At 40.8% G+C, this 25221-nt stretch overlaps 1 protein-coding gene across 6 annotated transcripts in view; it reads right to left on the bottom strand.

The window, feature by feature from the left end:
* Positions 1 to 23534, bottom strand: part of LOC138757434 (tyrosine-protein kinase Tec-like) — a 159489-nt gene extending 135955 nt beyond the window's left edge. For 2 of the 6 annotated variants that reach the window (XM_069924704.1, XM_069924699.1), the window contains exons 1-2: positions 22049 to 22359; positions 5139 to 5254 (exon numbers count right to left, since the gene is read on the bottom strand). The gene's annotated coding sequence lies outside the window, so the exon portion shown is untranslated. Of the gene's footprint in view, positions 1 to 5138; positions 5255 to 17899; positions 17989 to 22048; positions 22360 to 23401 lie in introns of those variants that run through there. The other 4 variants (XM_069924700.1, XM_069924703.1, XM_069924702.1 and 1 more) reach the window with 4 other exon arrangements.
* Positions 23535 to 25221: the final 1687 nt, after the last annotated feature.

Raw genomic sequence — 25221 nt, 5'->3', positions numbered from 1 at the left:
CAGAGGGCTGTTAACTCATCTTGGGCAGCAGTATTCACTCCAATGAGGTGGTGTCTTAAGAAAGCATCTCTATCCTCAAGGACCCCCATCACCCAGGCTTTGACCTCCACTCTGCTACCATCAGGAAAAGGTACAGGAGCCTGAAGACGAGCACTCAGCAACAAAAGGACAGCTTCTTTCCTTGCCTCTGCAATCATATTCCTGAATGAACAATGAACCACAGACATTGCCTTACTTTAACTTTCTCCTGCACTTTTTAAATTTATTTTATAAGGTGGTTTATATAAATATTTACAGTGATGTTGCAGCAAAACAACAAATTTCATGACACGTTCATGACAATAAATTTCGATTCAAGTCATTAAACTGATAAAGCCATCTCCATTTCAAATTTTCAATATTTGTCGTAATTTTGTTTCTTTACATTATGTTTAGGCAGGATTATGACTTGGAGTGATTCAATCACAACCCCATGAATGGTAGCTTTGCACTATTGGCTCCTCAGCAGAACATATACACCAAATGTCTGAGCCCGTGGTTCCTATCGTACTATTCTCTTCTGCAATGAATTTTGCATCGAATGCAGCAGAGTGCTGAACAGCTGTGCTTGGGGTAAAAGATAAAGGTGTAGAGGCAGCTACACTGCTCCTGCAAGAACACACATACAACCAGATGGGTTGAGCTCAGTGAGCAGACGAGTTTATTGCAGGCTGCTGGGCTGCACTAATACTCCCAGCCCACACCTGGCAGAGAACCGCGCTGGAGGGCATTGAGGTCACCAGGGTGTCACATGGACCCCCAGCGCGGGTTTCTGAGCCCCGTGCTGGAAGGAAGGAACACCCCGACGGCGCCATTTTGGCCGGCTGTCCCGCAGCATGGCTTACCAGCAGGGCCGGTTCGCCTGCCTTGTGGTGAGCCGCCCTAGAACCGGTGCCAATGTCCTTTTCGCTGGGCAGCCTTGCTTCTTGGGTTGGGCAATGACCGTGGGTTCGGTGGGATTGAGGTGCGCTGGCTTCAGCCTGACCATGGTAAATAGCTCCCGCCTGCCACCAATGTCAAGCGTGAAAGTCGACCCGGATGCTGTACAACCCTGTATGCCCCCTCGTACGGTCGCTGCAGAGGTGCCGCAGTCGGGGCCCGCTGAACGAAAACGTACTCCATGGAAAGCAGTTCGCCGGGAACGTGAGATGGGCAGGTGCCATGCCTGGGCAGCGGTGGGGGTTCGAACAAGTCCAAGTGTGCCCTGAGGTGAGGAAGTAGTTCGTGTGGCGACCACTGGGGATTGTGAGGTGCATTGACAAACTCACCAGGTAGTGCCAGCGGTGCACCGTAGACCAGCTCAGCTGATGACGCCTGCAGATATTCCTTGGGAGTGGAGCAGATGCCCAGGAGCACCCAAGGCAGTTTGTCCGCCCAGTCGGAGCTGGTGAGGCAGGCCATGAGTGCCAACTTAAGTTGGCGGTGCAGACATTCGACCAGTCCATTGGCCTGCAGGTGGTAGGCCGTGGGGCAGTGTAGCTGGATCCCCAACCTGTTGGCAAGCTGTGCCCAGAGTGCAGATATGAACTGGGTGCCCCGATCGCTGGTGAGGTGATCCAGGACGCCAAACCAGGCGACCCAACCATGCAACAGTGCTCAGGAGCAGGAGTCAGTGGAGGCGTCTGGCATCGGGATCGCCTCGGGCCAGCGAGTGGTGTGGTCCACCACCGTAAACAGGTAAAGGTTACCCCGAGAAACTAGTAAGGACCCGACGATGTCCACGTGACTGTGGCTGAACCATTCTAGGACATGCTCAAACTCCTGGTGTGCCTATGCATGTGGATGTGACAGAAGACCTGCCTGCGCCACTGATGGGGAACCACTGGCCGCGGGGTGCCCAAGGAGATATTGCACAGAATGGTCCCTTCGCCACTCTGAATCGGAAGGTCTCGGAACCGCAGGCCTGTGATGGCGGTCTTGAAGGTCCTCGTCTCCTCATCAGATTCCTGGTCCCGGGCGAGCTGGTCCAAGTCAAAGTCAGGCGTCAGCGTGCAGATAGCCAGTCACGAGAGTGCATCGGCAACCACATGGACCTTCCCCACCATGTGCCGAATGTCGGTGGTAAACTCCGACACGAAGGAGAGGTGATGCTGCTGGCGGGCCGACCAGAGATCCTTTGCCATCGCGAGCGGCTGGGTGAGGGGTTTGTGGTCAGTGAGGATGGTAAAAGTCCTCCCCTCCAAAAAATAGCGGAAATGCCACACCGCCAGGTACATGGCTAGTAACTCGTGGTCGACGGCACTATACTTGCGTTCCGACGGGCAAAGCAGGCGGCTGAAGAATGCCAGCGGCTTCCAATGTCCATTCACCTACTGCTCCAGGTCGGCACTGATGGCTGTGGCAAAGACATTGACTGAGAGTGCCATATGCAGATCGGTGTGCGAGTGGGTGAGCATGGTGGCCTTCGCGAGGGCATCCTTGGTGGCCTCAAATGCGGTGCAGGCTTCTGGGTTCCAAGCGAACGTCTTCTGTTTGGCCACGATGAGGGTGAATAGTAGCTGCATGATGCATGCAGCTCCCGGGATGAAGCGGTTGTAAAAGTTGACCATATCTGCAAACTCCTGCAGCCCCTTGAGGCTCCCTGATAGCGGTGACCTTCACTGCGGCGGGCGTGGCTCCTTTGGCCATGATGGTATGGCCCAGGAACTGCATGGACTCTTTTCCGAACTGGCACTTGGCCGTGTTGATGGCAAGGCCGAAGTCAGCCAGCCAGGAGAAAAGGGCACGTAGATGGGCCTTGTGTTGCACCCGGTCCTTGCTGGCGACGAGGATGTCATCCAAATATATAAAGACGAAATCCAAGTCCCTGCCCAAGTAGTCCATGAGGCACTGGAAGGTCTGAGCGGTGTTCTTGAGCCCGAACGGATGTGCAGGAATTCGAACAAGCCAAAAGGGATGATGATGGTTGTCTTGGGTATGTCCTCAGGGTGCACCAGGATCTGGTGATAGCCGTGCACCAGATCAACCTTGGAAAGTCCCTCACACCGTGCAGGTTGGCCGAAAGTCTTGGATGTGAGGGATGGGGTAACGGTCAGGAACGGTTGCCTCAATGAGCCGTCAATAATCTCCGCAGGGATGCTAGCCACCAGAGGCTTTCGGAACCAGGTGGAGTGACGAAGTCCAAATGATCCCTAGCTCCAACAGGTGCAAAAACTCCTCCTTCGCTACCTGGAGCTTGTTAGGCAGGAGCCGGCGTACCTTGGCGTGAACCGGTGGGCCCTGGGTAGGGATGTGGTGGAACACCCTGTGGCACAGCAAGGCAATGGAGAACTGTGGCTTGAGGAGTGTCAGGAACTCGTCCAGGATTCAATGGAACTCTTCTCTGGGCATGCTGATTGTGGCCATCTGCGGTTGCTCCAAGCGGGAGGCGTCAAGTCGAACGGTCTGGAAGGTACGGGCTTCCACCAGGCACCTACCTCGAATGTCCACCAGAAGCCCGTGTGCGAGGAGGAAATCTGCACCCAGGATGGCAGTTGGGAGGGACAAGAAGGTGAACCTCAACGCGAAATTCCGTTGGCCGATCTGGAAGTGGACTGTCTGGTCTCCATACATCCGGATTGCCGTTGCGTTGGCCGCAAGGAGGGGAAGTCCACAAGGTCGGTTCCTGGACTCGACGGCCGTGGCCGGGATGATGCTGATCTGAGCTCCAGTGTCAACAAGGAACCGCCAGCCGCGGACTGAGTCCCGCAGGTAGAGGAGGCTGTGCCGCTGCAGCCATTAACAGAGATCGGCCTGGTCGTTTCCCTGGAACGAGCAGGGCTGACGACACTTCCGAGCCTTGGCTCCCCAGCGCTGGTGATAGAAGCAGAGGCCTGGAGCGGATGCTGTGGGGTGCCCCTACAGGGGCCAGGTGCTCTACCGCAGCACTAGGGGCGGGCTTGGCATGGTCATGCCCGTGCCTCATGACCTGCTGGACCACTGAGTCCTCCAAGAATCATGCAAGCCATAGCTCTTGGGCCTTCTAGGCGATCTTCCTCGGGTCGGTGAAGCTCTCCTGGACTAGCAGTGGCCGGATGTCCCCGGGCATATGGTCGAGGAAGATGTGCTCGAAGAGTGGGCAGTTGGTGTGCTCACCCTTGAGCACGAGCATCGCGTCCATCAGCTCCATCGGGGACTTGTCCCCCAGGACATCGAGGTTCAGCATCTGAGCAGCACGCTGGTGTCTGGATAGTCCTAGGGACCCGGAAAGCACTCTCTTGATGGTCTCGTATTTGTCCTTGGCGGGTGGATGCTGAACAAGGTGCAGCACGCGTCTGGTGGTGGCCTGGTCCAGGGCAGCAACCACATGGTAGAATTTGGTCGTGTCAGACGAAGTGTGGTGGATGTGAAACTGAGCCTCCACATGGCCGAACCAGGTCTCTGGATTCTGAACCCTGAATTCAGGCAGTTTCATGGCTATAGCGCTGATCCCAGGCTCGCTTATGATGGGTTCAGAGACCCTTGAATCAGTCGGGGTCACCAATTGTAGCGGCAGCTATACTGCTCCTGCAATAACACACACAACCAGATGGGTTGAGCTCAGTGAGCAGACTAGTTTATTGCAGGCTGCTGGGCTGCACGTATACTCCCAGCCTGGACCTGGCTGAGAATTGCGCTGGAGGGCGCTGACATCACCCAGGCGTCACATGGTCCCCCAGCGCGGGTTTCTGAGCCCCGTGCTGGAAAGAAGGGAAACCCCCGACGGCACCATTTTGGCTGGCTGCCCCACCGCATGGCTTACAAGCGGGGCCGGTTCGCCTGCCTTGTGGTGAGCCGCCACAAAGGTTCCATTATTGTCACATAATGCAACATTTAGAATGCAATATACATGAAACTCTAACTTTGTCTACCATAGAGTCATCACTTTGTCCATCATCCCTCACAGAAATGAGGCCCCAGCGAGGATTGAAACCCCTGGTTTACAAAACCAGTGCTCTAACCACTGAGCTATTGGAGCCTCTGCTCTATTAGACATGCTAAAGGGATCCTTAAACCATTCAAAATAAGTATTTTAATGGTTGATAAATTATATTAACAAGATGACAGGGACAGAATACCAAATTCACAGTTGGTAAAAAGCCAGAAATTATAAGAAAACCCAAGCATGATTGATTTCTCACCCTCCAAAAATGCTTTTTCTCAGTCTTGTCTCTGGCAAATGTCTGAAGCTGAGCCTGAAAGGACACCAAGACTGAGCTGGCATTCCAATCCCATTTGTAGGGATTCCCCAGTTCCTCTATAAAATACACAAAGAAAAAAAATCATGAAGAAATGTAAAATGCTTTTTAACAGAAAAATTAAGTTTTATTATTGCAAATAACGTGGAGAATCAATGACATTGTACTGAAATTTTATAAAATCAAACGATTGGAAATTAAATAATTATCATCATCCAATTGCTTACATTTCTGAAAAAACTATCCATTCTCAGTGCCTTCATCTGTAATATTTTCCTTCTCCACCCCTTCCTTGATCTACCTGCTGCTGAAATCCTCATCTTACTTCAATTACTTGAGGTAACATTTCAACACATTCTTGGTTGGCCTTGAACCTTCTGTTCTGCATAAACTCATTCTAAAGCTCTGCTACTCTCAAATGTCCAACAAAGTATGATTGCTAGTGTGCATCGGGCCCATGCTAAGCAAGAGATACTCTCTTTTCCTATCCATTTCATTTCCACTCTCTCAAAAAAATAAAAGTAACTTGTTTTCTCTCTTTTCAAACTCTTAAAGGACATTCAACCTGAAACATTAATTCCTTCTCTTTCCAAAGATCTTGATTGACAGTCTGGACATTTCTAGCTTTATTTTGTTTTTCTATTTATTACTAAAAAAGAGTTTGCCTGGTATTGTTTGTAAATATAACCTTCCTTCAATGTTGCATTGACTCACATTTTTAATCAAGAAAAATAAAACGCCTAGTACCAGATCTTCCTTGATATGGTTCACCACATCCACCAGAACCAACTGCTGACGCCATTCACATGGGACCTCTGCACCCTGGCATTGGTGTCAAGGCAGAATGGGTAAATGGGAAAGTAAACATCTCAAATAATGTACTGTAGAACCCAGATACACCTTATCAAAAGCAATAGTAGGGTCACGGATTTGGATTCTGTCAATGCCTGTAATTAATTATAACTATTTTCAAATATCTGACATCTAGAGAAAATTACGTGATGTGACAGATTATATTATATTTTATATTGTATATAGATATGTTTTAAAAGGAGATAAATTGTGGGGTTTTTTAGTTAGGTCGCAAAGATACAAACACTTCAAAACAGATCTCATTTAAAGTGCTGGAGCATGCCTATAAGGATTTCACAAGTAGGTGTTAAATGGACACACTGTGGAGTAATGGATTGTTTTGGAAAGCAACAGATGAACGAACTCAGAAGATTGGGTCCAGTGCCGCAGTCTGAGTGCAGTTTGCTGTTCTAAGAAGGTCATGTGATTTTGAGAGAGCGCAAGAGAGGATGTATTCAGTTCTACAGTTCAGCAGCAGCAGCTGGGACTGGAACAGGACAAGCTGGCAAGCTTGTGAAAAAAAACCATTTTGAAGATGGGTATTACGAGCCCAGAGGACCACAAACCCAGCAGCAATAGATATTCACCAAGACAAATGGTTATTTAAACAAAACTTGCTTTTAATTATCTTTAAACATGAAAAAAGGATCAAACTCTAATTTATTACTATCAACTTAACCCCTTTCTAATTCTAAATGCACATGCATGTAATGTGTGTATAAGTTTAGAAAAGTTCTTTGATTCACAATCCAATCTCACTTCTCATTCCTCCAAGTTCACTGGTTGCAGGCAATTCTTATACTGTGCACAGAATTTAACATTTATGAAGTTCACCAGAATTTGGTGCTTAAAAGGTAAATGGTTACCACTCAGGAAGGTTCTTGTCCGTTTTCAGAGAGAGATTTGTTGTTCGCTGGACACCCACAACTGATTCCTTTTAATCAGCCACTTCAGTGTCTTGCCGAAGAAACTTGTCCCATCGGGGTTTTCCAGATGATAACCTCTTTCTTTCAGGTCACCACAGAGTTCATTTTGTTTCTCTTATTTCAAATGAAACATTAGGCAGCCAGTCCTCTCCTCTTGTATGGACCACCAGGGCTTTGACAAGGCTGAACTAAGAACTCACAACAGTCTTCAAAATAGAGTTTTTCCACAAGCTTTCCAGCTTGTCCTGTTCCAGTCCCAGCTGCTGCTGCTGATCTGTAAAACTATAGAACTGAATTCTTTCTCTCTCTCACTCCCAGATAAAAGCCGGTTTGATTCTCTCTGCTTGCAAAACCACATGACCCTCTTAGAACAGCAAATTGTCCTGCGGCTCAGGACCTAATCCTCCAAGTTCTTTCATCCATTACTGAAGTCTCTATAGGTTCTCGCCAAAGCTTTTGCAAAGGCACACGGAGCTGGCCAGTCTTGCTTGAGCAGAGTTCCAGTAGTTTAAATGAAATCCATTTTGAAGTGTTTGTATGTGACCTACACTAAAAAACCTGCCATAGTCTATCTTCATTAAAACATATCTACACACAATATAAAACACAACATAATCCGTCACACTTTCCCCACAAAGGAATTTTAACTTGAGTTAAAATCCAGTTATAACACTGACTTTAAAATCACTAAAATGATAACAATACACAATATTTAACATGTTATAACAATGTAACCCAATGTTGAGACCATATATTTCTATACATGATCAATTTTAACATCTTGACAAACAATCTGCTATCACATTATTTGTACCACTGGTATGATTAATTTGCAGATTATATTCTTGCAATATTAAACTCCAGTTTAACAATCTTCTGTCTTTATTCTTCATTTTATTCAAAAACACCAGAGGATTGTAGTCAGTAAATAACACAATTGGTCCATGAGAGGTGCCAAGGTGTACATTAAAATTCTGCAGAGCAATTATTATAGACAACAGTTCCTTCTCAATAATGGAATAGTTCCTTTCATGAACATTGAATTTTTTGAAAAGTAGGCAACTGGATGGTCAATTTCATTGTTTTTGCAATAAAATTGCACCTGCTACTCCCTCACTGGCATCCACTGCTACAGAAAATGGTCTGACAAAATCAAGAGATTTTAAACACAGGGCAATGACATAGCATCTCCTTTAAATTTTCTAAAGCTGTCTGACAAACTTTAGTCCACACAAATTTCTCCCCTTTCTTCAAAAGATTGGTTAAAGGAACAGCAACCTCAGCAAAATTTCTGAAAAATTTCCTATAATATCCTGCCATTCCTAAAAACCTTCTCCCTGCTTTCTTACCATTGGTAATTCAGAAATTGCATTCACCTTAGCTTGAATGCCACTTTGCCATGATCAACTACATGATCTAAGTATGTTACAGTAGCATTTCCAAATTGACTTTTTGCTAAATTAACAGTTAAGTTTGCTTTTGATAATCTTGCAAACAATTTTTCCAATTCCTTCAGATGTTCTTTCCATGTGTCACTTTTTGTGACCAAGTTATCAATATAAGCATCTGTATGTGTTAACCCTTGGATTACCAAATTAATCATCCTTTGGAATGTTGCACAGGCATTTTTCATGCCAAAAAGGTTACACATTATACTCATATAAACAGGATGGAGTTACAAAAGCCGAAATATTCTTTCCTCTCTTAGTTATAGGCACGCACCAGTAACCCTTCAACAAATCCAACTTAGTAAGAAATTTAGCTTTGACAATTTTATCAATACAGTAATCTATTCTCAGAATAGGATAAGCATCTGTTTTAGTTAATGAATTAACCTTCCTGTAATCTGTACAGAACCTAACAGTTCCATCAGGTTTTGGTACAAGAATACAAGAAGAACTCCAATCTGAGTTCCAAGGTCAAATAATGTCATTTCTCAACATATATTCCACCTACTGATCCATGATTTTACTCTTCTGAATGTTTATTCTATATGGGTGTTGTTTTATGGGACTTGCCTCTCCCACGTCATAATAAATCACTGATGTCCTTTTTGGCACATCAGGAAACAAATTTGTATATTTCACAATTAATTCCTTCAACTGCATCTGTTCTTGTGACTTAAGATGGCCTAACTTTTCATTCAAATTTTCCAAAATTGCTGAGTTAAGCACACAAAAACCATGGTTTCTTTAAGGTTACCATCCACAAGATTCTGTTTCCATAATCTTATGATCCACCATTTCCTCCACTCTGTCAAAAGCCAACACCTCTGATACAGATTGTTCTCTACTACCCTTATCCTCAAAGTTTCAACATATTTATGTGACAAACCTGAGTTTTATTTCTTCAATCTGGAATGTTAACAATATAGTTAACATAATTCAATTTTGATTTCACTACATACAGTCCAGAAAATTTAGTTCTCAAAGGATTGTCATGTGTTGGGAACAAAATTAAAACTTTACTTCCTGTCTTAAAGTTCCTCATCTGAGCTTCCCTCTCAAATAAATGCTTCATTTTACCTCGAGCCATTTCTAAATTCTCGAGCCAAACTCCACACATTTTGTAACCTATCTTTAAATTTTGAAACATGGGGGGCGTGGCAAGATGGCATAGGGTGAAGACGTGGGAGCTCATCTCTCCTCAGCTAGAAAGTTTAGAACCAGAATTTAAAAACTTAATATAAGATTGAAAACTTTATGAAAGGACTGTATATGATACGAGAAGAAAATTGACTAAGAGAAAACAAGTTCAACATTCGAAAAAGTTACATTTTAAGAAGTTGGAGAGTTGGAAAAAACAGGCCTTACTGAAGATTTGAAGTCTCGAACTCAAGTTGAGATGGGGCCGAAGAGTCTAATATAGCGACCTATGTTGGCAAGGTTGGCTACAGTGACAGTATCTTCGACGCGCAGGATGACACAAGATGGCACCACCACTGCAGCGTCATTGACGTCGCCAAGGGAGTCCCGCAACATGCATTGGGTGCGTCAAGTAGTGCGGCCGATCGTGGGGCAGTGGGGAGACGCGACATGTCCCTTGTGACTGTGCTTTTATTGCAGTACGTGAGGGATGTCCCAGGGATTGCCTACCAGCGCTATGCGGTCACTGCAGGGATGCGGGCAGCAGTGCACATGCATGAGACTCTCAAATGGGTGAGAGCTGTGGGGGCTGCCACTCAGCATCAGGCTGAGGAGCTCAGCTCGACGATGAATGAGGAACAGATCTGCAGCCAGCAGTTTTTTTGTTTGGTTGGGGGGGGGGGTTTAAGGGTTTTTTTTTGTTTAAGGGTTTTTTTTTAAAATAAGTAGTGAAAGATTGGGTGCCATTATATAGATTATAATGAGTAATTTAAATGTTGCAACCTTTAATGTTAACCTTTAATCATCCGATAAAGAGGAAACTTAGATTATATTAAGAAATTAAAAGTAGATATACCATTTTTGCAAGAAACTCATTTAACAGAAAAAGAACATTTAAAAATAAAAGGGGATTGGGTTGGATATGTCATTTCATTTTCATTTAATTCTAAAGCTGGGGGGGTGATTTTAATTAATAAGAAAATATCTTTTAGGGTAGATTTTTCTTTTGCAAATGCGAGAAGAGTGTTAATTCTGAAAGTTGGACTTTAATGAATGTTTATGCACCAAATGAAGATAATGAGACTTTTATTTCAGAGGCATTTTTAAATTTGAATCAGTCAAATGGAAATGTATTGGTGGGAGGGGATTTTAATTGCTGTTTGGATCCATTGTTGGACAAATCTCCAAAAATTGTTAGAAGGTCTAAGATGGCAAAAAGACTGCTTGAAATGATGAAAGATTTGAATTTAGTGGAAATTTGGAGGAAATTAAACCCAATGGAAAAAGATTATTCATTTTATTCAACTCGACATAACTCTTTTTCTAGAATAGATTGATTTTTGATTTCTGTACATTTACAAGGTAAATTTGATATAGCTGAATATAAAAATAGATTATGGTCAGATTATTCATTATTGTTAATTATTTAGGAACTGAATTGGTAGAGACAGCTTATCATTGGAGGTTTAACAAAATGTTATTGAAAAGACCAGATTTTGTTAAATATATAAAGAGATAAAATTAATTTTTATTTACAAATGAATCAAAATTCAGTTCAAAATAAGTTTGTTTGTGAGATGCTTTAAAAGGATATTTAAGAGGATGTATCATTAGTTATGCAACAAAAATTTAAAAAAACAGTATCAGTTAGAAAGTTCAAATTTGGAGAAAGAAATTGAAAGTATGGAAAAAAAGCTACAGAAAAAAATGTACAAAGAATGATAAGATACAGTTATCTAAATTGAAATTGTGCTATAATAATTTACAAACAAAAATGAGAAATTGATATTGAGAGAAAGAGCACAAAATTTTGGCATGACAGCTTAAAACTGAGCAAGTATTGAGGACAATTAATACTATTAGGATGAATGGAGAAATTACTTATAAATGAGAAGATATTAATGATGATTTTTTTTAAATTCTATGAAAATCTGTATACATCAGAAGGTAGTCAGGATATTGATCAAATTGATTTATTTTTGGATAATTTAAATTTACCAATGTTGAATGAAGCAGAAGTTAAGAATTTAGATATTTCATTTACTGAATTAGAATTGAAGGATGCTTTACAATCGATGCCTAATGGGAAATCTCCTGGAGAAGATGGTTTTACAGGGGAGTTTTAAAAAGAGTTTAATGATTTACTATTTCTGTTATATAAAGATGTTTTGAAACAAGCAACTAAAACAGGTGTATTTCCAGAGTCTTTCTAAATAACATTGATTACAGTTATACCAAAAAAAGAGATCCTTTAAAAGTATCATCATATAGACTGATATCATTATTAAATACTGATTATAAATTGGTGGAAAAAGTTTTGGCTAATAGATTAATGAATTATTTACCAAAACTAGTTCACATTGATCAGGTAGGTTTTGTTAAAGGCAGGTATTCAGCTGATAATATAGTTAAGTTGATTTCATTAATTAATGCAGCAAAGCAACAAAACAATCAATCAATGGTTGCACCTTTAGATGCAGAGAAGGCGTTTGATCAAGTTGAATGGAAATTCTTGTTTAAAGTATTGGAAAATTTTAATTTTGGTCCTTTTTTTTTAATACAAAAGGTTGGGTTAAGGCTTTATATGCAGGACCTACAGCAAGAGTATTAACAAATGGTCAGATTTCAAATTATTTTAAATTGTCTTGTTCTACAAGATAAGGTTGTCCTCTTTCACCTGCTTTATTTGCTTTAGTGATTGAACCTTTAGCTCAGGTGCTTCGACAAGATTTAGGTATATGGGGAATTGGAGTGAAGGAAAATTAATATAAAATTAGTTTATTTGCAGATGATGTTTTGATATATTTAACTGATCTAAAGGCTTTATTAAAGTCATTACAGGAATTATTGAATAAGTATGGTAAATTATCGGGATTTAAGGTTAATTGGGAAAAGAGTGAGATTTTACCATTAATGGAAGAAGATTATAAAGATTGTGGACAAATTACTAAATTAAGATGGTCAAATAAAATTAAATATTTAGGAGTAATTGTAAATAAAAATTATAAAGATTTGTTTAATTTAAATTATGTACCTTTATTAACTAAGATTAAAATTGATTTAGACAAATGAAAAGATTTACCATTGTCGTTAATTGGAAGAGTGAATTGTATAAAGATGAATATTTATCCTCGAGTACAATATTTTTTTTTCCAATATTCCATGTTTGGTACCAAAAATGTTCTTTAAGGAAATAAATAAGGTAATTAAATTGTTTTTATGGAAGGGTCAATTATCAAGAGTTTCTTTACAAAAATTAACTTGGAGTTATAAATTAGGTGGCTTGCAATTACCCAGTTTTTATAATTATTATGAAATTTATTAATAGATTATTTGATACTGAACAACCTCCTAGGTGGACGAAGATAGAGATGGATCAGATCCTGAAAGGTAACATTAAGTATTTTATTTATAAATGGAATCCTTTATTGTTACAAGAATTTGATTTACCAGTGTTACAACATACAATGAATATTTGGTATAATCGTAATTTAATAATAGGGCAAAAATGGATGATTTCAATAAGATCACCAATATATCAGAATAAATTAATTCCCTTTTCATTGAATAGTCCTTATTTAAAGGATTGGAAAAATAAAGGAATAGTAAAAGTTATAGATTGTTTTGAAGCAGGGAGGTTTTCTACATTTAATAGATTACAGGAGAAATATGGTATAGCGTCAAATTCCTTGTTTGCTATCAATTTTGAGAATTTTTAAAGAAGTGTTATGGTAAGGAATTAAATTTGCCAAGTCAAACGAAATTTGAATTTATTGATTGAAGATAAAAGTGAAAAAGGTTTTATTTCTGCTATGTATGGATTGTTAGAGGAAAAATAGAAAAAGTAAATATGTATAAAATTTAAAGAGAAATGGGAGAAAGATTTAAATATTGTATTGGTAGAGGAAGAATGGTCACAAATGTGTGTTGATAGTGTTACAAAATTAATTAATGTGAGATACAATATGATTAACTATACTTTTTTGCATCAATTATATTTAACTCCTGAGAAATTGAAAAGATATGGATTTAGTACAACAGATTTATGTTTTAGATGTGGAGAACAGATTGGTACTTTTGTACATTCAGTTTGGTTGTGTAAGAAAATTAAATATTTTTGGGAAGAAATTATAAAATTTTTTGAGAGATTTGTTTAAAATGGATATTCAGTTGGATCCAAGGTTATGTTTATTGGGATATGATAAGGTCCCATTCGTCAATTTAACCATATAACCATGTACGGAGCGGAAACAGGCCATGTTGGCCTTTCGAGTCCGCACCGGTTCACTGATTTTGTGCGCCCTCTTCAGGCATTGGTGATTTTAAGTGTAGTGTATCTTTGAAGAATGCCTAAACCACATTTAGATTTCTTCAAGTTAGCTTTAGCAGTAGCAAGAAAATGTACAGCGGTTACATGGAAGAATGATATACAATTAAATTTGTGAAGATGGCATAATGAATTACAATCTTGTTTGTATTTAGAAAAATTAACAATATGAAAAATAATTATTCTTTCTTTATTGATATGTGGGGATTATATTTGAAATGTATGACTATAGAAATTAATTAATTGTAATAAGTTTGGCACACCAATCAGGGAATATCATTTTTTGTTGTGTATTTTTGGGGGAGGGGGGGATTAGGGGAAGTGTTTTTTAGGATTTTTAGTGGTTTTTTTGTGTTATAGGAGAGATGGGGAGGGGTTTACGGTAATTTTTATTTGTAATTTGAAAATTTAAATAAAATTTGAAAAAAAATTTAGAAACATAATCCAGCAAGTCCAATTGCAGATTCTCATTAACCCACTGTTCTTTTATCAACATTAAACGTCCTCTAACCAAATGTCCAAACACAATTTCAAAAGGGTTGAACCCTAATGAATCCTGCACGGCCTCCCTTGCTGCAAATAACAATAAATGAATATGTTCGTCCCAATCTTTCCCATTCTCTAGACAAAAAGGTCTCATCATATTTTTAAGAATCAAATTAAATCTTTCCAAAGCACCCCAAGTTTCAGGATGGTATGCAGATGAAGTAATCTGTTTTATTCCCAACTCATAAATCAACCGCTGAAACAATCCAGACATAAAGTTAGATTCTTGATCTCTCTGGATATCTTTAGGTAATCCAAAAACTGAAAAATCATTCCAAACCCTTTACCACCATTTTGGCTTTAATATTCCTTAATGGTATAGCTTCTAGAAATTGTTAACAAGCACTGATTCACAGACTTAGTTTTAGGCAGGGTACCTAACTATCCACAATAACCCAGTGAAAGGTTCCACAACAACAGGAATAGGTTGCAATGGAGCTACTGGAGGACCTTGGTTAGGTTCCCCCACAACCTGACAAAAATGACATGTCCAGCATCAATTTACAACATACTTCCACAAACCAGGCCAGAAAAATTGTCTCAAAATCTTATTCATGGTTTTCTTTACACCAAGATGACCACTCAAAAGTGTACTGTGGGTTAGATGTAAAATTTCATTCCAGTAATTTCTAAAAATGACCATCTGATGAATCACCCCCCACTCTTCATTAGCAGGAATATCAAGAGGTCTCCATTTCCTCCAACAATTCACCCTTCAAATCATTTCTTTAATCTCCTGTTCACTTACTGCTTTGTCCCTTAAGTCAAGAAGATCTGTATTTATTTTCTGTTGCTTAATTAACCCTTTTCTTCACAAAGAGAAATCTTTACTCTCACAATTAACTTGCTCTTTCAAAACTATTTCAGAAGTACTGGGCACATCTCTATCAACTGGACCTTCCTCTGTTCTTATCATTTTCTTAGACAAAGACCTAGTTACAGCACATGCAGGATATATCTCACAATCCTCCTTAACATCATCCTTAATAGGCTGATATATTAATCTCAAAACTGACCCAACTTTATCCTCTGCCAAATCATTCCCTAATAAAAATGAGACTCCTTGCATGGGTAACTTTGAAATTACTCCTATTTCAACAGGTCTTTTAACTAATTCTGAATTCAGCACTAAGTTGTGAAGAGATATTAGGCACTTTCAGGTGGCCAATTGCCCCGCATGTAAAGCCGCATGTTTAGGCAATATGCGGCTGTTTTGAGGCCACCTGAATGTGCAGGAGGTGCTCTTGAGGCGAGCTACGTAATCCTCCTCCTAGAGGGATAATCAGCTCAGCGGCTGCCCCCAGCCACCTGAATGCAGCTGGCTGAAAGAGGATGTTAAAAGGGTCAGGCTGCTGATCACAGCTGACACTGGGCAGGAGCCGGAGTGTGCTCAGAGCCGCATCCTGTGCAGCTGTGTCCTTCAGGTGGCCAGCGTTGTGCTTTAAACGCTGCCACCTGAACGGCAATTTAAACGGCCGCTTCTGCTTCTACAGGCGCATTCTTAGTGTAGAATGCACCTGAAAAAGTCCATTGACTCTACCTCACCTCCAACACCTCTAATCAAAGTTGTCTCCCCTGTGTCAGTCTTTTGATCAAGAGTTGAAACATTTTCCAACAACAGTGAATGTGCAGCTCCAGTATCTCCAAGAATTTTAACTGGAACCTGTGATTCTCCCTCCTTAACTGAAACCAAGCTCTCTGACACAAAAGGTTTGAAAACATCCAGAACATCCTTGCTAGGTTTGGAACATCTGCTCTCCTTAAATTAAACTGTCTGAATACATGGTTCTGGTAAAACCTCCTTTTCTCAACTCTTTTTCAACTCTAAACAATTTGTATTAACATATCCATATAACATATCCATATAACAATGATCAGGTTTCTTACAAAAATGACATTCAAATTCAGAAGTTCTGACATTTCCCACTTTTTCTTCATCTTTTCTCAAAATTTTCCCCAGACTTAATTTCAGGCTTACTCATCTGTTCCACATTAACTCTCTGAAAATGCCCTACTGTTCTGAAATGTATTTTTGTGAATCAGGGCAAATTCATCCGTTAACCTAGCCATTTGCCGCCACGTCCCCACATCTCTCTCATCCAGGTATAATTTAATCTTATTTGAAGCAAACCTTTTAATTTTCTCAATTAATATCAATTCTCCTAATCTGTCAAAATCATTATTTATTCCTTTTGAGGCACACCAACAGTCAAAACATACAGATTTTCCCAGAGCAAAATCCATACAAGATTGGTTCCATGTTTTCACCAAACTCCTAAATTTTTGTCTATATGCTTCTGGTACCAACTCATAAGATTTCAATACTGCTTTTTTTAAACAGTATCATAATTTTCCACTTGCTCTGAAGTCAAACTAGAGTATGCAACTTGTGCTTTTCCCTTCATTACACTTTGGAGAATAAGAGGCCACTTTTCTTTTGGCCATCTTGAGCTCTCGGCATCCTTTTCAAAAAGCTGAAAATATGTATCTATATCTCCTTGATCAAACTAGATTTACCTCCTTACTAGACAAAAACCTCTCCCCAGGAGTTTCAGCCTCAATTCTCTTACCTCCCTCCATCTCAGTTTTTAACTTCTCTAATCCCTTTCAATCTTTTCCAAGTCATATTTTCTTCGTCTTTTTCATTTTTCAGCTATCTCAAACTCATATTTCCTCCATTTTTCAGCTTCCTCTGCCTCATTTTGTTGTTTCTGCAACTCAAAGTTCCATTTCTCTCTTTCTTCTTCTACCCTCAATTTTCAAATTCCAATTGCAATCCAAAACATCTTTCCTCTGGAAAATTTTCTAAGTCTTTCTCAACAAACTTTCCCTCACCTATATATTTCAATATCATCCTCTGTATTTGTATTTACCTCATCCAATGCTCAACTTTAGTCAGCTTTAATGGTTTAGAAATAACTATCAGTTGGTTCCTCTTTTCTCTTGCTCTGCAGCTGTGCAAGTGATGGTTGTGACAAAAAAGAATTAACATCCATTACTGCTGTTTTCACACACACACAAGCTTTAAATTAGCTTGAGAAAACCAATTAACTAATAAATTACAATAACTCCAAAAGTTTAAGATCCCACAACTCCAATTTTTAATCCGAAAAGACGAGTCCCCAAAATATTACTAGCCCAGAGGACCCCAAAACCCAGAAGCAATAGATATTCACCAAGACAAATAGTTACTTAAATAAAAGATGTTTAAAGAGAATTAAAAGCATGAAAACAGAATCAAACTTTAACTTAATCACTATTGACTTAACTAACATCATTTAACCCCCTTCTAATTCTAAGCGCATGTGTATGTAATGTGTGCGTAAGTTCAGAAAAGTTCTTTGATTCACAGTCCAATCTCATTTCTCATTCCTCCAAGTTCACTAGTTGCAGGCAATTCTTACACTGCACAGAATTTAACATTTATAAAGTTCACCAGGCTTTGGTGCTTGAAAGGTAAATGGTTACCACTCAGGAAGGTTCTTGTTGGTTTTCAGAGAGAGATTCATTGTTTGCTGGACACCCAGAACTGATTCCTTTTAATCAGCCACTTCAGTGTCTTGCCAAAGAAACTTGCCCCATCAGGGTTTTCCAGATGATAACCTCTCTTTCAGGTCACCACAGAGTTCCTTTTTTGTTTCTTTTAATTTAAGTGAAGCATTAGGCAGCCAATTCCACTCCTCTTGTATGGACCACAAGGGCTTTGACCAGGCTGTGCTGGTATTCTATGTTCTAGTGTTCTATGTTCTAAAATGAAATCACCCAATTGTTTTCTCACTAATCCACAAACGAAAGGTCCCATAGAAACGATAGGGGTTTCTGTTGTTACATTAGCCCCTTTTCCACTGGCATCTCAGTTAATTGGCTGTTTAGTGTCCCAGAATAGGATGTCCTTTGTGCCTTTTCTGCTGGGACACTAATTGTCATCCCTGGGGATCAGAGTGTTCTACCTTCAAATGGACATAAGTGACTTTCTGCTGTCCCTTTTCCACTAATTTTATTAGCACGCCAGATGCCGGAGATACGAGTAGGGGAAGAGGCAGTTAATCCCCGACGTGAGAGGATGTCATTTGACGCTGATATTTGGACACTGTTCCTTTTAAATTCCCAGTTAATTCTTGGGACAGGGTGTAGCGGGCTGAGCGACCATGCGAGTAAATGGGCAGAATCACCACAACATGCAGCCACTCCAAGATGGTGCAGGCATCCCTTCATTGCCAAGAAGGAAGCCGTGCATAGCACCACATGCAGGATAAGGAGCCCTCCACTTCCGTATTGCAGCGTGCCAGCCGGAGAGCAGGGGGGTGCAAGCCAGCGTGAAGACACGGTGAATTCAAAGCAATAAAGTCATTCTTTGGTTCACCCTCATCCTCTGTGGACATCTCTTTATTCGATATCGCTGCTGCAGTTGTCACTACAAGGGAGCCAGTGGAAAAGGGTCTAGTGGTTCCAATGAGAGGAGTATTTCCCATCCAATTCTTGGGAATTAGATTGGGAAATACTACATAGAGCCTAGTGATAAATGTAGCAACATAAACATGAAAATTATGAAAAAAAATTGAAGGTTTTCTGGTTGTTTCCTAAAATCTATATGGTTTCTTTTGCAAATTCTCATTATTAAGGTGATGTTATCACTATTAACAATATTTATTATGTTGAGCTTCATATCAGATAAAAAAAGGTATTTAGTGCAACTATATCTCCCCATTAATTATTTTTTGCTATAAAGATTACATTTCAGAAAGACAAAAAATTTACATCCTCTTATATTTTAAGTATTGGAATCCGTATTTTTATTCTTTTTTTAAATTATTTTCTCCTGTATTTTGTCTATCTTTCTTGGGGTTTTTTGGGGCACACATTAGTTGCAATATTCCATGGTAATGGCCTGACCATAGTATTGCACATCTTTTTACTACTACTTCTGCCTTCTGGTGTAATCTTTCAACAATGCAATTCAACATCTTCTGGGCTTGGACTCCCACCTCTCCCTTATATTCAACCTTAGTTATTTCAACTATGACAATATGCATTTTACATATCCATGTAGAAGGTCTCATATTTGCTTGAAATATCATTTGCCATTATTTAAAATATTGGTATATCTTGTCTAACCTGTTCCATGAGGAGTTACTTCTTTCAAAATTGGAATTCATTCCAAGTGTGGCATCATCTCAAATGTGCTTAATTTACATCAATATAACGAATATATTTACATAATTATAAATTGTGACATGTTCCTAATACTGCAGTTTGAAAAATCTATCTCAGTATTTCAGCCATTCTAATTAAACTCTCCAGTTAACAGAAGTGTATCTGACCTACAAGCCAGTTTTTATATTTCCAATGCAAGGAAGTTATAGTGAATCCCCATAGCATATAGGAAAAAGGCCAACATGTTATTCTCCCTCCCAAAGTGCCCTTAAAAGGTTGTGGAGATGATTATTCCTATGAAATCTGAATAGTAGCCTTTTCAAAATTACAGAATAGTTTTGCTTTCTGCTCGTCACATTATTTCTGTGGCTGCACTTCTCATTTCCTCTCAGACATAAAAGTCCAGAGATACATCAGCCCTTGCTGCTTCATTCTCCCCACTAAGCAGAATTCTCCACAAACAGCAACTCAGCCTCTGGCACAATGTGATGAATCCATACCTTGACTAACATTTTAAATGACCCTTGTCATCAGAAAGATTTAGACACAACTGCAATAGAATTTAAATTTTAAACTTAAAAGAAAACAATTTATCAACACATTTATGTGACAAACATTATATATGGAAAAATTAAATAAAAAGCACTTTGCTGTACTTACCTTTTCAATCCGGAGCAGAGTTTAAATTCAAAAATTAAATAAAAAGCACTTTGCTGTACTTACCTTTTCAATCCGGAGCTGAGTTTAAATGGAAAAATTAAATAAAAAGCACTTTGCTGTACTTACCTTTTCAATCCGGAGCTGAGTTTAAATGGAAAAATTAAATAAAAAGCACTTTGCTGTACTTACCTTTTCAATCCGGAGCTGAGTAGAATGGAAGCAAGATATGTCAAGCATAGAAGTCAAGAAAGAGTAAAAGAACCCTCACTGTAAAACAAGTTCTCCTAGCTAACCAATTAATCTTTATCTCTCTCTTCCACTAAAAACCACCTTTAAATATGTTTTGCAATGTTTACCCAGAAACACATTTTAAGAGGAAATCATATATAAATAAAATAATTCCTGAGTATGATCTTACAATCCTTAATTTTTTTTTCCTTTTTCTTTCTTAAACACAGAAAAAGAGCACTGAAGAGTTTTGCACAAATGGGACACAATCGACCAAATTAATTTGTACTCAATATGGTTTCAAGGAGAATCATGAAATGTTAACATACTTATTTTTCAGCTTTATTTTACCAGTAACTTGAATAACTACAAATAACTTGAAAATGTGGATATGTTTGAAACAGTTACCAACTTTAAAGCTGCTTTGGCAATGTTTAATGCAAGTTCATATTTTTATAACTCAGGAATCGTCTTCTAATTTTTCACTTCCACAGTGCTAATATGTCAAAAATGTTGATATTTTCCACTTGGAAAGACCATAAACTTTAAAATTTATTTTTTTCTGAGAAACTTCAATGTTTTAATGGGATACCAATCTTTTCACCACTCCCACTCCATGAGTTTTTTTTTGATATGACATTTTCAAGTTTGATTTGGGGGGTATAAAATATTTGCTGTCTGACTTTTTTTAGTGGGCAAAATTACTTGGAAAATTATGGACATTGTGAAAATTAACAGAAATCCTCAACTTCGCTTTTAACATTTACAAATATTTGTTTCATAAATAGATGTTTAATTCCAATCTTTTAAATTAACGGGGAGATATAGTTGCACTAAATACCTTTTTTTTAAATCTGATATGAAGCTCAACATAATTGGGACCAATCCAGATAAAACTATCGAAATTAAACAGCATAGATGTGAAATCATCACAAATGATGTTGATTTTTTTTGCAATCATTAACTTGCTGAATTCTTTTGAGATGTAACCCCTGATAACATTTTCCAAATTGAAACAACGAATTCTGGATAGGCAGGATCTGTGATCAGGGCAGGTGTACAAGCAGTACAGCATGGCACTGGTCTTTCAGGTCCCAACAACTTTGTAGACAAGATGCCTAAATTACACCTACAGAACTTGTTTCTAAAAGTAGTTTGTACAACTCTCGCAGATACCTTCTCCTTTACATTAAAAACATTTTCCATTTTGGAATTAAGAAACACATTAAACATCTGAAAAACTTGGACGCAGTTAGCAACAATTAAAATACTCTGTACATGAATCCTTTATCAACTCAAAATAACGTGTTACCTAAAATACGGACGGTGAACACATTTGAAACACCCCCTCTCCTCCTCCCCCCACAAACTAAAAGGTGGTCGCCAATGTGTTTTAAGCCAGAACATTGTATCAATTCGAATCAAAGCAATTAGAAGGAGCCTTCAGTTAAAGTTTACTTCCTGGATTTCATTCACTGTCCACGATCTAACCGCCCTATTTAGACTTTTAATAATACAATTATCTCAATGAATAAAAGTTTCCTTGCATTAAAAAAAAGTAGACACTTTGCTTACCTCAGACCGGTGCAGGTGCAGAGTGACCTGCTCGGACACGGCACACCGACTTGCTCAGACCTTCGTCGGTCGCGTGGCAAGTGACCACGCAATTCTCGAGTGCACGAGAGGCGCGGCCGCGCGCACTTGTCAACTTTTCCCAAAGGTCCGAGCGAGCGCGCGCTCGCGTGCTTCTCCGGTGTGCAAGAATTCCGGCACGCGCGACCTTGGCAGGTGCTCTCGAGCCCCAGGGTGCGCTCCTGCCCACCCTCCTCCGAGGGATCCACAAGCGCCTGCGCGCCACTTGCTTTCCTAATCATCCGGACACTTCTCCACCGCCGCCCTCCCAGTCGATTGCACAGCGTTTAACAGAGCATGACACAAAGCCGCAAAAGCACCAGAAAGGAGAGGACGCTGGCGCAGAAGATAGCGAACTCGAACAGAAAACGGCTGAAATCAATAGATTAATAAAATGAACAATGAGTAATAAATAAATGTAATATTGCTCACATTTCCGCATTTACGACGAATGGGATCAAATTTTTCGCGAGCTACAAAATAATCATCATTTGAAATCATGATTATTTTTCAGGCCGGCGGATTTTAAACCTTTCTATGTCCGCAGTTACTCGAACTACTGGGGCAATGCTGAGGCGAAATTATCCAGGCTTCAGAAATGAACCTCAACAAACCAAAGTAAAACACAATGACTTGATTTTTTTTTAAAAAAAGAGAAATATTTGACAAATGTGAGAGTTGAGAGGGTTCTTCCGCCAGCAGGTTCATATACCGTCCGAAGCAGAAGAGCATTTACGATGGAAAAGATTGTGGGTTGAGTTAAGAATTGAGTTGACATTTATGTACAGACCTCCAAGGTGGTCAGTATGTGGACAAAAAATTACCACAGAAATAGAAATGTCAGAAGGAAATTCTGAAAACTAGCACTTTTTTCGTTAGATGACATTACACATAAGTCATGTTAATTTCCCGTCATAAATTCTCCATTTTCAGAGAGAGTCCTCTCTCACCTTTGGTGGAAAGGTGACTCTGGGCCCCCAGCACCTGGTGGGAGAGACGCAAGCGGCGCCAGCCTCAATGCCGTCTTCCTTACCCATAATCCCCCATGCAGCTGGAACCGTTCTGGCGCTGCATGGTAGATTATAGGTAAGGAAGACGGCCATTGCTCCAACATTGAGCCGACGCCGTGATCTGAGGTGGCGCCCCGTAAACTCCAGCCTCGGTAGCGCTGCACCCCTGCTGCCACATCGGGAGTTAGTTGGGGTTGGGGGGCAACAGACAGCTCTGCACTGCCCGAGGGCCTGGCCGATGAGCTGGTGGGGCGCCTGAAAGCAGCCGGCACTCGGCTCCACTGACCCGACGGCCTTTCCTCCTTCAGCTCTGCACCTCGTGTCCGGCCTTCTGTCCCACGCGAGCTCCTGGGCCTCCACCTGACTGACGTGCTGGTCAAGCGCGTCTTGTACAACGCACGTCCGTCCGCCACTCAGACTGGTCAGAACACCCCTCGCTCAACTGGCCAGCACCCACCCATCCGTGCTCGACCCAGCCAGCACCCACCCCCACCGCGTTCAGCCTCCCCTAGGGTGCAACATAGTCTGGTACCGGTACCGAGGGGGGGAGGGGGTACAGATGGTGGGGCTAGGTGTGAGGCATTTTCTTCAAGGGACCGAAATCAAAAAGCTTCTTCAAGTGTATAAAGAGTAAAAGTGAGGTTAGAGTAGACATAGAACCATGAGAAAATGACAAGGGAGAAATAAATGAGAGCCAAGGAGATGGCAGAGGAATTAAACGAGTCTCTTGCATCAGTCTTCTCTGGAAGTCATTGACACATTGCCAATGACTTCCAGAGAAGACTGATGCAAGAGACTCGTTTAATTCCTCTGCCATCTCCTTGGCTCTCATTTATTTCTCCCTTGTCATTGGCAATGTGTCAGATGTCCAAGAGTGTCCAAGAAGGGAAGTGAGCACAGTTAATATTACAAGGGTGAAAGTGCTGAGAAAGCTGAAGATAAGTGTCCTGGACAAGATGCATTTCACCCTTGGCTTCTAAAAGAAGTAGCTGTGGAGGCATACATAATGATCTTTCAGGAATCAATAGATTCCTGGGGAGGGCTTTCCCCTGATGGCTCCCCTGGGCTTCCCTCCCTTCACTTTGCGCAGATGTCCTCTGGTGTTTGCTATTCCTGCCCTGAGGAAGAGGGTGCTGAATATCCACTTCTATCTATGCCTCTCGGAATCTTGTGGACCTCTATTGGGTCACCTCTCATCCTTCTTTGCTCCAAAAATAAAAGTCCCAGTTCTGCTAACCTTCCTTCATAACTCTTATTTTCTAATCCAGACATCTGGTAAATTTCCTCTGCACCCTCTCCATAGCTTCCACATCCTCCGATAATGAAGTGACCTTTATATTGTCTTCTTTCTCTTCCTGTGAGAAGCTCCTCATGTCCTTGTTTCCTTCTGACAGACCATTCAGCTCATTGAGCCCATTCAAGGTCTCAGAGTAATCCCATTCACCAATGCTCTTGAGTTACCCTGCCTAGGTTCCCCTCCGTCATCGACACATGAGGGCAGCTTAACGATGGCCCCTCCATGTGACTGTGGGCTATGTGAGGAAGCCCTTGTGGCCAACCATAGGGAGAATGTGCAAACCTCATGCACATGGTCCACACTCAGGGTCAAGAATGAACACTGAGAGGCAGCAGCCTCACAGCTGTGATACACCTGCCCCCGTGTCTACTGTGAGGGAACCATGATTTGAATGGTCTTGGGGTTTATGACATCATCAATGCTGCAGAATACAAGGTAGGAGTGAAGAAGGATGAGAGAAGACATAGTGGAGGTCTGCAGGATTGTGAGAGGTGTAGATAACCAGCACCAGCTTCAGGGGCTGGAGTGGCAAAAACCAGAGGACGTGTGCAGGTGTGGGGGGTGGAAGACATCAGGAATGAGGTTTTTTGCACAGAGAGTTGTGAGGGCCTTGCGAGGATGGTGATGGAGGCTGGAGCATTGGGGGCATTTGGAAGACTCTTGGACACATGGTTGGAAGAGAGCTGGTGGGGTTGTGGGGTAGGGAAGGTTAGTACTTTTTTGAGGATTGTGTGGGTTCATCGAGGGCTGACTAGTGTTCTATGTTGAAATGGATGAAGTAGACAGACGGTTTTCGACCTACAGAAAAC

Source organism: Narcine bancroftii, chromosome 3, assembly GCF_036971445.1.
Source record: "Narcine bancroftii isolate sNarBan1 chromosome 3, sNarBan1.hap1, whole genome shotgun sequence".
NCBI classification, from domain to species: Eukaryota; Metazoa; Chordata; class Chondrichthyes; order Torpediniformes; family Narcinidae; genus Narcine; species Narcine bancroftii.
The sequence above is the reverse complement of the archived record's forward strand: the minus strand, read 5'-3'. Positions and strand labels throughout refer to the sequence as shown.